The sequence below is a fragment of the Macrosteles quadrilineatus genome, unplaced genomic scaffold (genome assembly GCF_028750875.1).
Source record: "Macrosteles quadrilineatus isolate MER2022 unplaced genomic scaffold, UCM_ALF_1.0 Scaffold_9__3_contigs__length_116548681, whole genome shotgun sequence".
NCBI lineage: Eukaryota > Metazoa > Arthropoda > Insecta > Hemiptera > Cicadellidae > Macrosteles > Macrosteles quadrilineatus.
In genome coordinates, this window is record NW_026542602.1 from 74527080 (window position 1) to 74540278 (window position 13199).

Below are 13199 nucleotides of genomic sequence, written 5' to 3' on the forward strand. Positions count from 1 at the left end.
GAATGATGTAATTTTGAATGTATAGTATACCTTTAATTACCTCCTCCTTGACCGAGACCAGCAGAGCCGGATAGGTTGCGTCAATTTTCTATTAATATACATAAAAACTTCCATAGATTGAATATAGTATAACCGATGTAGGTTTGTGGCAATGACAAACTGTCGAGTAGTACGTCATATTTCACGATGGTTGCTCTTTAATTGCATCACAGATAAAACCATAAACTAAGCAACACAAGTTAATGCTAAGGGAGTATGGTTTATCTATGATAAAACATACTATTCAAATTCAATAATAACATTGACATGCATTAGAGCCAAACCTATGCAAACCTACACCAACTGTAATTTTAATCCATAATAAAGCCATTGACTTGAAATTTTGCTAGTAAACTTATAGCGTGCATGCAAACCAACCACCTCGGATAAATATGTGTGGTGGAAAGTTCATGGTGGCTCGTTGTTGGGAGCGTGCACTTCAACCATATTTTCTTTTTCAAAGAATCAGATTCTTGAGCTACCTGACATTCGAGCAAATGTGAGTATAAGCCTATTATGCGTGCTGTGTTTGCTTGGTTTTTCTTAGGTTAAGTTTTGCATAATGATTGTATATATTGACAAGTGTATTTTTTGACGATGTCCATTGCATTTTGTACAATGCTTAAAGGAAAATAAATTTCATTTAATTTCATAGACTAACCAACAATGGAATTTTGAAGCTCGTTTTTCGTGTCTAGTTCATGTCTGGTGGCTAGTGTCGATGGAGTTTGGTTTCTATTATTTTAGAGTCAATTTTATGATTTGTGCTGGTACAACTTGGTTATATAACTAGAGGATGAGTTATTGGTTATGATTATATCGTTTTATTTGGTTAAACGGGGTTTTAAATGACTGGAATGACAACGAACAAACTGTAAACAAACACAACATCTACAGTGCGCCGGACAGAACTAACGATAAAATTGGCTTCAGCTGTTCCATTAGGATGGGAAATGTACTAAGGGAGTATGTTTTAGTTTTATCCATGCTTCAACCCACACCATCCCTTTGATGTGATGCACGGTCACCTTAAAGGTGGCCATGTTTGGTGGTAGGTTGTTGGGATGGCACCTTTGTAGGGTGTTGTATCGTATACAACGTGTGCGTTGCAGTGTGATGGCAGGAGGGTAATTGTACCGTATCGTAAACGACTACCCACTACCTTGTAAAACAATAGTAATTGACGTTGGGGAGGCACATAGATGGCAACACCCATGATGGTTTTACATTGTTTCAAATCAATTGCGAAAGTTGACGTCTTTTAATCGTGGACACACATGTAAACCTCACCATATAATAAAATAAGACTCTTCGTTGACATCTAGAAATATTATTATTTCTATCTCTTGTTATTTATATTTGTCTACGCCATTGGCTACTTTAAGTGAACAGTCCAATCTCTGGTCTCTTAGTGTAGGTTCCTACTAATACCGATCTTTGTTGGATAGCATAATTTTAATAATAAATATCCCAATGGAAAATACCATTCTCTAGTCCTAGAAACAAACTCTCATGGAATATTAATCTTAGACCTTACGATTTTAAGGCACTCACTACCGGCCTCAGGTCCACCAATAGAGCTGCGCAAAAAAAGATGTAAACAAATAATCGCAGGTTTGCTGCAATGGGGTATTATTGTGAATTTCCTTAAACATTTGGACTCATTTACTATACACCAGTAAACTATATTAATTTGAAATTTCATATCATACATTTATCCATCATATAGCAGTTTTACAAATTTTTAATCAATTAATTAGTTCATGATGAACTGTAGTAAATGGCCGTATTAATGAACGGCTTATTGCTACCCGATTTCCTTATTGATTTATACCAATTTAAAAATGAATGTATTGCTGTCAATATAATTTAAATTAAACAAAAGTAGTACATATACGTACAAATATCAGTAGTTATGAAGAAATAAAAACAAATAAAGCCGTCTTGTTACAGCATTTTTTACTTTGTAAAATAATAAAGTTTAATATGATATTGTTTTTAATGATGGATCTGACTTTATTGAGACGAAGAGTTTCGCTTATCTTAAGTGCTGGATCTTCACCCCCGTAAGAAACTTTAACTCGTTTACCCTAGTGGAAAAGCTTTTACTAGATTAACACCTTATCCAGCGACATTCACTAGTAAGCCTTTTTTCGAAGTGGTAAAGGAATACACCGTTATAAACACTCTTCTTGAATCTGCAATCAATCTCAAAATGTATTTTAATAAAAAAATACTACAGAACGCATACTGCTCGAAAAATATCTCTTTTTCATATTCCTACAAACAATCAAAGACCACAGACCAAACTGCGGGCGGCTGAATATTGTGTAGTTTATATTACTGTATAGAGGCTAGGGAGACAATGCCACAGACTGCTCGGTCTCCGATCACCGTTGTAAAGAAAAAAAACTCAGACTTTGACTCTCATATATTTAAATATTATATTTAAATATATTTACTCCTTGCAATGCTCTTTAATGAATTCTTTACAAATGTTGGTTGCCCCTAGGTTGGAAGAACTCTAGAAAATAAAAATATCAGACAGAGCTTTTTGGCAGTGGAAGCTTGATGTTATTGAAAAATATGAGTGGACCCTGCAAAATATAAATATTCCCCAAAGGTCCTTAGGGGACGCCCCTGGCACTGTTTGTAGTTCTTCCAATAAAGTAATACCTTTAATGAGATCAATTTACCAGTCTTAATTCCACACTGAATTTACTTGCTCACTACTACACTAGTGACTAGTGTTGCACTTAAAAGGTGAATCTTTTGTAGTGGCTTATGATTTACTGAATTACCTTTTGTTTATCAATTAAATACTATTGCATATACTAGAATACCAAGGTTATTGAGAACTAAAAGTGAGTAACAATTGGAGTTTATTGCACAGAATTTAATAATACACTTATTTCAGTTTACAGTCGTTGTTATGTTCTTTCAAGTAAAAATGACTAGAGATACACAATCAGTTGGAAATTTATTGAAACTGTTGAATGGATTTATCAAAGGGGAGGTATGGTGCGGTTTCACACCGATCTCGAAAGTATCAATGGAAGAGTGGTATTTAATCTAATGGTTGAGATGACCTGTACCAAGCAAATCCTTTCGTTGGCCAACGATTAAAAACGAAGGTCGTCTCGCAGTCCAACTGTTTGAACAATATTGTATTCAATCGTAGTAATGTTTATCAGAATGTTGCTTTATTATTTTATAGCTAATTTGGCACTTTGGTGGTTCATCTATGTTCAAACTGGCACAACCTCCAACAACACTTCCGTATCAATCGAACCAGCTACCTGCTCCCTTCTCTGATAATAATTTGTTTCCCCCAAAAGATACTGACTGTGACACTCTTTAAAAGAATTGTACCATTTGCTCAACAATGAAAATTAACAATGACTCTGTGTAAAATTCCAACACTATAAAAATCTTATTAAATAACTCTGAATTGCCCTATAAAAACATTTTTACCTATTTATTCTTAATACTATAGGGTTGTTACAATCTAATTAATAAAGCGGATTGCTACAATATGAATGGATGTGAAAATCAGTGATTTGAATTTGAACCTATGAACATGTGCTTACTCTGCATGAAATGACAAAACAAGACAGGAAAAATTTTCAAAGGTGCGACTCACTGAAATCTTAAATTAACAAATAAATAACACAAATTACTTACAGTTTGGACGTCCACAAATATGACACAAATAAAGGGGAAGGGATTGGGAAATGTAACTAGCCGGTATTCTACAAGACGCGATCAATTGAACTCGTGAAACGAACGTGTAATTTTCAAATGGCGGAACTGCGTTGGCCGGTAACGAACTTTTTCACTTTCTGACAATGACACTGATACTAATTTCCAATCGCGGGGCAATTATATCCCTTAGGGATATAGGCTGTACGATTTTAAGGAAAAATAAGATTGCCCGACCAAACGCCGCGAAATGAATTTAATTTCCACGAACGAAAAACAATTTTACCGAACTAGCTACGATGAGATTTGGATAGGAACAGGTACTGCTGGAAGCAAGTGACCATCCGGCTAGACCTTATTCCCCCTCCTACTTTAGTGCGTGGTGCATTCTGGTCTATACTGATCTATTGTTTAAACCAGCTGACTGTTCTTCGCGTTACCCTGTATTGATTTGTTGCCTTTTTACAACAAAATCGGTACAAAATGCCCCCTAGCAGAAAAAAATGATCCGTGATCGGCCTAGGACAGTCCAACCTATCGTACTACCTCGGAGCATTTTTGGTCTAGCCGGTGGACCACGACGATACACATGAACACAATTACTATTTACAATCAACAATAACGACAACAATTCAAATTATGGTAACAAGAATACTAAACTACAACAATGATCTATTTTGTAACAAGACACCAACTGATCATTTCCCTCATTGAACACACAAAGGCATCCCGCGCACAGAATAACATTTTGGTGTATCACCAAGGTGACCACCCGCAGAGTGTGTTGTCAGAAATGGTGAACAGCTGGGCTCGTACATTGTTGTTGGTCGGCAGCGTAGTAGTCCATTGTTGTGGTGAGTCAGCGGTGCAGCGGGGAGGGGTGGGCCAGCGCTCAACAATGGTCCGATAGCAGTGTTGTCAGTGATGCGATAAGCAGGCGATAACCTTCTCGTGACAGGTGAACAATGTCCCTTTTTCCATTAGGATATCTACGTTGAAATGATGATATTTCTGCTGCTGGCTTTAATGAGTTTTGTGATGGTTTTGATATTTGATTTGATATGATTTGGGGGGACTCGTTTAAATATGTCGTTGATAGAAATGATTAGAAAGCATGTTTTACGGAGATGTGGCATTATGGATTTTAGGGATGATAATAGGTTTGTAGTTGTCCATCCGCCTCGAGTCCCACTGGTGTCGATGTTGACACTGGGGTCGTCCATAGTCCATGTTTCGCACATCCGTCTGGCCTGCGAGTCACCCAGCACACTTACACCGATGCACATCATTGATTTTTCACTGTCAGGGAAATCACTCACTATTACCATTTCACAACAATATTTTTTTTTTTTTTTTTTTTACAATTACAATTTTTTTTACGTTACCACATTTAAACATTTAAACACATACAAAACAATACGATACGATTCGCCTACCGCTGGTAATATTTTTTCAATTGGCATACATGAACTACTCGATTTATACTGGGATCCTCGACTAATTCAATTCTGACATTTACTGGACTTAACACTTTGGTTACGACGTATGGACCTTTCCATGTTTGAGTCAATTTGTGCGATACTTCGTTGGCTTTATTACTTGGTATATACCTTTTATATAATACCAAATCGTTTTCTTTGAACGGCGATGGATTCCTATTTTTATTATATCTGGCGCTACTTTTGCGATGGGCTGATTTAATATTATCCATGATTTTTGCGATACAATCCTCTGTAACGTCGGTATCGTTTTCCTGATCGATGTCCCACTGTAATTGCAATGGATGATTAATTTCTCGTCCTAAGAAAATTCGCGCAGGCGTCGCTTTGGTTGTTTCATGGACGGCTGAATTTAAACCCATGTTTAAATATGCGATATTTTCATCCCAGCGTTTTTGTGTTTGCGAATGGAATATTTTTAACGCTATTTTCAGGTTTCGATTTACTCTTTCTGACTGATTTGAGTTTGGCCTAGCTACAGAAGTATTGATGTGTTTTATTCCTAAGCTGAATAGAAAACTTTTAAACATTTCAGACTTAAAAATGGATGCGTTGTCAGATACAATTATTTCTGGGAAGCCATGTTGGGTGAAAATTTTTTCTTTTAGCGCAGCAATGATTGTTTTGGAATTCGCCTTTTTTAATGGAATAATCCAACTGAACTTCGAAAATGTATCAACACACACTAATGCATACATATTTCCATTTGCGGTTCGTATTAATGGTCCAAAGGTATCGATGTGCAGCCTCTCAAAGCATCTTTCGGGATGTTTAGAATTCATCAGGCCAATATTTAGCGCTTGAGCTGGTTTAGACAGCTGACAAAGGCTACATGACCCGACAAATTGCTTAACCTCGTCGAAGATTTTCTCCCAAGTGAATTCGCGTGTGATTCGCCCGATAGTCTTTTTTATTCCCAAGTGAGCGGATATTGAAATGTCGTGAAAATATTTCATTAGCATTTTCCTCATTTGAGTCGGAACGACGATTTTAGACGGATTTCTGGGGTTTTTTGATAACGTAGTATACCCTTTTTTATAAAATAATTTGGTACGTCGATTCCATCTTCGATGTTATTTATAATATTGAGGAGCTGTGGGTCTTCGCGTTGTTTCGAACTCAGTGACTCAAAAGTTTCAGGGAAGTGTTGTAGAAAGAAAACTTGTTCGGGGACAACATCATTTTGTGGTGCGAGAGTTTTAGTCTGCTGTTGTTTGTTGACTTTGACTCGGTCGGGGCCAACGTCGCTTTGTGGCGCTGGGGTTTTAGTCTGTTGTGGTTCATTGACTTCAAACATCCGGCTTAGAGCGTCGCTTACTATGTTTTGTGTGCCCCTACAATGCTCGATTTTTTCGCATGGAAATTGTGAAAATCGTAGCTTCCAACGCGCTAACATACCAGTAGTCTTGTCCGAACCCATAACATATGTTACAGCCATACAATCTGTTTTGAGGATGAATGGGTTATCAGTAAGGTAATCTTTGAACTTTTCCAGGCCGTACAATACAGCGGCAAATTCCTTCAAATACATGCTGTATTTCAATTGAGCGCCTGAGAACGTTTTGCTGGCAAAAGCAATTGGAACATTATTGCCGTTAATTTCCTGTTCCAAGACAATTCCTACGGCGCTTTCACTTGCGTCACACGACACAATAAATTTTTTCGACCAGTCTGGCAAATGAAGTACGACGGGCGAGGACAATGTTTGCTTTATTTTGTCGAAACTAGATTGTTGATCGGGACCCCACCTGAATCTTACGCCTTTCTTTTTCAAGTAGTTCAATGGTCTACTGATTTCGGAGAAATTAGGTATGAACTTGGCATAAAAAGCAGCCATGCCGATAAATCGTTGTACACCCTTTAAATTGCGTGGTCGAGGAAAATTACTAATAACCTCAGCTTTAGTATCGTCCACATACAGTTTACCATCCTTTACTATGTGTGACAGGAAACGCATGCCCCTCTTTGCCAAGGTGACCTTGCTAGTTTTGATCGTAAGTCCGGCGGCTCTTAGACGTTCCAAAACCATTTTCAAGTCATTGTAATGGTCCTGTGGGTTTGCGCTATAAATGCAGAGATCGTCGACAAAGTTTATTACACATTTAAATTTTAAGTCTCCTAGCATTTCGTCGACTATGCGTCCTAACACCTGGCTGCCGATTTTTATTCCTTGGGGACAAGTACGAGGCTGATATAAGGCATATCCTACATTGAAAGCGGCGTATTTCCTACTATCAGGGTGTAAGAGGCATTGGTAATAGCTATTGTTCAAATCAAGTGTAGTGAAATAACGAGCATCTTTAAAATAAGGAAAAACTTTATCTACTTCTGGTTGTGGGAAACTGTCCATTTCAATAAACTTATTTAATTCTTTATAATTGACTACCAATCTAAATTTCCCGGGTTCCTTTTTTGGTCTTAGGAAGGCGCTAGAACTGAACTCTGAAACACTTTTTTCTATTACCCCTTCATCTAGTAATTGTTGCACAGTATTTCTCATTATTACCATCTTATCTGGCTGGACGTGGTAAGGTCTTTGTCGGAATGGCACAATATCCTTACTAAAACGAATTTTGTAAGGCTCAGTCTTTGCTAAGCCGATTCTGTCTGTGACAACGTCGCTAAACTGTCGAAGCAGGTTTTCGAAGCTGTTTCGTTCGACTTCCGTGAGCGGTGAGTCACCCAGATCGGGTTTATCACAAGTTGGGATCTCTCCTTCTCCTATCAAACAATATGATTTAATACTCTCCCTAAACTTAAACTCCGCTGTTGAATCACCTAAATTCACGGACATTCGCGCAAACTTCATAAAATCGTACCCCAAGATTAACTGTAACGGAAGTTGATTAACTACCCAGAAATTGTAGTCCCATGACAGATTATCTATCTTAAAATGAACTTTGACTTCCGTCCGTACAGTTATCTTCTGACGGTTCGCGACTTCTACTGATTGATTAATTTTACTTGACTGTTTGATCAAATTCGCACTTTTCAACTTATTAAAAAGTGTTTTACTAATCAATGACCTACTACTGCCAGTGTCTATCAGCGATAGGCAATCTATATTGTTTCCAAACAATACCTTAATCAGCGGCAGTTTCGCGGATACATCTGTTGCTTGCATGCTTTTGTTGGGCGATAACTTTACAGTTCGACGTTGTGTGCCCTTGACAACGTCGGAATCTAGTTTAAAGAAACCCTACAGTTCCTAGCGATATGACCTTCACCTTGACAACGATAACATTTTACGATCCTTTCCCTGGGTCTATTACGTAGATCGTTTGACGACGTAGTTGGATTATGACGAGTTTGGTTTACAACCCTAGACGACGAATTAATCAAAGGGCGTCGATTTGCATTACCAAAATATCTCTCTTCGGCACGCATTGAACTAGTGATTCTATTTGCGAAAGATTTTAGCTCGAATAAGCTTTGCGGCATTTGACCGAACGAAAAATGACTTCGAACAGTTGGATTACATTTTGTCAAAGCAATCTCAATCACCTCGCCTTCTGACATTGACGATTTTAAAGCGAATGCGATAGATATGATGTGATCGACGTATTCTGAAAAAGTTTCATTCGGTTGTTGTGGTCGATCTAACTCAAACGATGCAATCTCTCGTCGCCTAATTGACGGAATAAATCTGTGTAATATCTCGTCGTGTAAGACATTCCAGCGTGCGTTACTTGATACTGCTTCTAAGAACAATTGGAACATTTGACCTTTGACCTTAGGGATAATAAGTTTAATGATCTCTGTATGACAATTCGGAGAAATATCAAATATTGGTTTGATGTTTTTGAGAAATGAAATTAATTCAAGTTCATCTGTGCCGTCGACTATGTTCAATTTATTAATTAATTCAATTACCACGATTTGATCAGTTTTGGAAAGTGATTGACTGACATTGTATGCGTGAGCGTGTACGTGTGTGTCATGGTGAGTGTATGTGAGAGGTCGAGTGTGTGGGTGTGGGTGTTGGGTATGGTCAGTGAGAGTGTGTTGCGACTGTACAGTGGCACTGGCCGGGGCAACAGTAGACAGAGAACCAGTCGCTACAGGAAATGACGCGCGTTGTTGTGCATTCGCTATCTCTCTCTCTCTCACACACTCGTTCGAAGGTTGAATATCCACATACGATGAGCTATTGGCATGACTGTTGTTTTGATTTATATTCGACGTACTTGATAGTATTTCAGTCAATTCGTGGTTGTTTAGGTCCATTAAACAACTATTAGAATTTTGTCTAATGGCGATGGTTGGTCATCGTTTACGATCGGTAAACGACAATCGGAATTTTGTCTACTTGGCGACGGTTCGTCATCGTTCACGATCGGTAAACGACAATCGGAATTTTGTCTACCTAAATTAGCTCCATTGTCATTTGGTGGAACTATTTCATTGTTATGGTTGATCGTTGCATTTAAATCGATTAATTCCCCTAAATTTCTCCTTAACATACGGTCACGTCGGTCATTCGCAGTTGTATTATACCCAGGCCCAAATTGTTGGTGCATTTTTTCGCTAGGGAAATAATTCGATTTACGGTGATATATCTGACTTTAACAAAACGAATATTCCACGATGACAAAAACCAATTGACAATTAATTACAGCACAATACACAATGACGATGACAATAACAATAGAATTTCTTATAATCTAAACAATTTCAGTGAATCGCACAGACACAAACAGTACCAAGAGATCACGCGATGATATCATTTATTTGTAAAGAAAAAAAACTCAGACTTTGACTCTCATATATTTAAATATTATATTTAAATATATTTACTCCTTGCAATGCTCTTTAATGAATTCTTTACAAATGTTGGTTGCCCCTAGGTTGGAAGAACTCTAGAAAATAAAAATATCAGACAGAGCTTTTTGGCAGTGGAAGCTTGATGTTATTGAAAAATATGAGTGGACCCTGCAAAATATAAATATTCCCCAAAGGTCCTTAGGGGACGCCCCTGGCACTGTTTGTAGTTCTTCCAATAAAGTAATACCTTTAATGAGATCAATTTACCAGTCTTAATTCCACACTGAATTTAATTGCTCACTACTACACTAGTGACTAGTGTTGCACTTAAAAGGTGAATCTTTTGTAGTGGCTTATGATTTACTGAATTACCTTTTGTTTATCAATTAAATACTACGAGAGGTCGTCCAGTGGTCGAAACTCGACCAAAAATATGTAATGTACTCACTTAACTATTTTCACCCCACACTGTAAATAAAACATGTGATTGGAGTTTCCTCCATTTGTTTTGATTTTCTGTTTATATTTCGTTGTTATTTCGTAACCAGCATAGCAACGCATAAGATCCATGTTATTTTTTTACAACTTTTAAACTTATTTTTTGTGCTTATCTTTGAGCCTATTTAAATTTATAAAGGGATTCTGCACACCTACAGGAAAATAGCTTTCCAACGGTATGCGTAGATTTTCCCTACGATGCACACGAGCTGAGAAAAAAGGTTTTAAAGAAACATGCTTGCCTGTTAATATATAGATAGAAGATTGCATATACTAGAATACCAAGGTTATTGAGAACTAAAAGTGAGTAACAATTGGAGTTTATTGCACAGAATTTAATAATACACTTATTTCAGTTTACAGTCGTTGTTATGTTCTTTCAAGTAAAAATGACTAGAGATACACAATCAGTTGGAAATTTATTGAAACTGTTGAATGGATTTATCAAAGGGGAGGTATGGTGCGGTTTCACACCGATCTCGAAAGTATCAATGGAAGAGTGGTATTTAATCTAATGGTTGAGATGACCTGTACCAAGCAAATCCTTTCGTTGGCCAACGATTAAAAACGAAGGTCGTCTCGCAGTCCAACTGATTGAACAATATTGTATTCAATCGTAGTAATGTTTATCAGAATGTTGCTTTATTATTTTATAGCTAATTTGGCACTTTGGTGGTTCATCTATGTTCAAACTGGCACAACCTCCAACAACACTTCCGTATCAATCGAACCAGCTACCTGCTCCCTTCTCTGATAATAATTTGTTTCCCCCAAAAGATACTGACTGTGACACTCTTTAAAAGAATTGTACCATTTGCTCAACAATGAAAATTAACAATGACTCTGTGTAAAATTCCAACACTATAAAAATCTTATTAAATAACTCTGAATTGCCCTATAAAAACATTTTTACCTATTTATTCTTAATACTATAGGGTTGTTACAATCTAATTAATAAAGCGGATTGCTACAATATGAATGGATGTGAAAATCAGTGATTTGAATTTGAACCTATGAACATGTGCTTACTCTGCATGAAATGACAAAACAAGACAGGAAAAATTTTCAAAGGTGCGACTCACTGAAATCTTAAATTAACAAATAAATAACACAAATTACTTACAGTTTGGACGTCCACAAATATGACACAAATAAAGGGGAAGGGATTGGGAAATGTAACTAGCCGGTATTCTACAAGACGCGATCAATTGAACTCGTGAAACGAACGTGTAATTTTCAAATGGCGGAACTGCGTTGGCCGGTAACGAACTTTTTCACTTTCTGACAATGACACTGATACTAATTTCCAATCGCGGGGCAATTATATCCCTTAGGGATATAGGCTGTACGATTTTAAGGAAAAATAAGATTGCCCGACCAAACGCCGCGAAATGAATTTAATTTCCACGAACGAAAAACAATTTTACCGAACTAGCTACGATGAGATTTGGATAGGAACAGGTACTGCTGGAAGCAAGTGACCATCCGGCTAGACCTTATTCCCCCTCCTACTTTAGTGCGTGGTGCATTCTGGTCTATACTGATCTATTGTTTAAACCAGCTGACTGTTCTTCGCGTTACCCTGTATTGATTTGTTGCCTTTTTACAACAAAATCGGTACACCGTATCGTCAACAACCAGAACCATAATCAGAACGCGTGAATTGAGCAAACATAATATAACATCAAAGTACAAGTTTCTAAAGTCATAGCTTGAATTGCAGCTCTGGCATACTAGGTCCATGCTGTCTTTGGTTTTTATGACAGCTGCAGTTAACAATCATAATCATTAGCATTACGTGATACATATTAAATGTGAAAAGCGTGGTATAGGGTGGCCTTGGCTGAGCACAGTCAGATTTGTAAAGACCGAACTCAATCGGTCCAAGGCACCACATGCAAGTTCTTTGAGGCACATTATACTCATTTGACAACATCCTAGACGTCTCAGTCCCCACTTTTGTAATTTATTCCATTTGACTTCAGTACATATGCGTTGTATGACATTAGTGTGGCCTTGCATACAGGTACCAGTTTATTACTTACCGATTGCTTATAAATCCATTGCTAGTCACCCAAAATTTTGCTAGTAATCGTTTGTGACCAAGGAAGCCAAAAGCTTGTAAATAGTCTAGCATGACAACAATGCTACATTATCACATCGTAAGTACCAGGTCACCAAGCATTGCTTGGGATTGTCTAATTTATTTGGGACGTTAAAAACTATAACACAGATGTGTGATTTCCAACAGTCTTATGTTTTTCTTACGAAAAATAGCATAAGGAGATCTGCCGAAAATTTAATTAAATAAAACATTTTATCATACCAATAATAATTGGCGCTATCTATGCAATATATTTTGTTCAAATGAAAGTGTTTACGCTTAGTTTTTTTTTTTAAATTTATATCCACGAATATATTGGACGTTAGTGTCACCCAAAAGATTATGACAATTGTATCTGTAATACTGATGTGAAAAATATAAGGTATCCGGCATCACATTAGTTACAAACCAATAAAAGAAGGCTAACATGCATAGTATGTTATGTGTCGGTACAGTTATTTACTGCATGCACATACTTTAAGAACTGAATTTCTGAAATACATATATGATTTATATATGACTGTACATTTACTTAGTCTATTGTAAGTTGAACATTTGGAAGTAGAGTCCCGCAAACTCGGCACTCGATAACC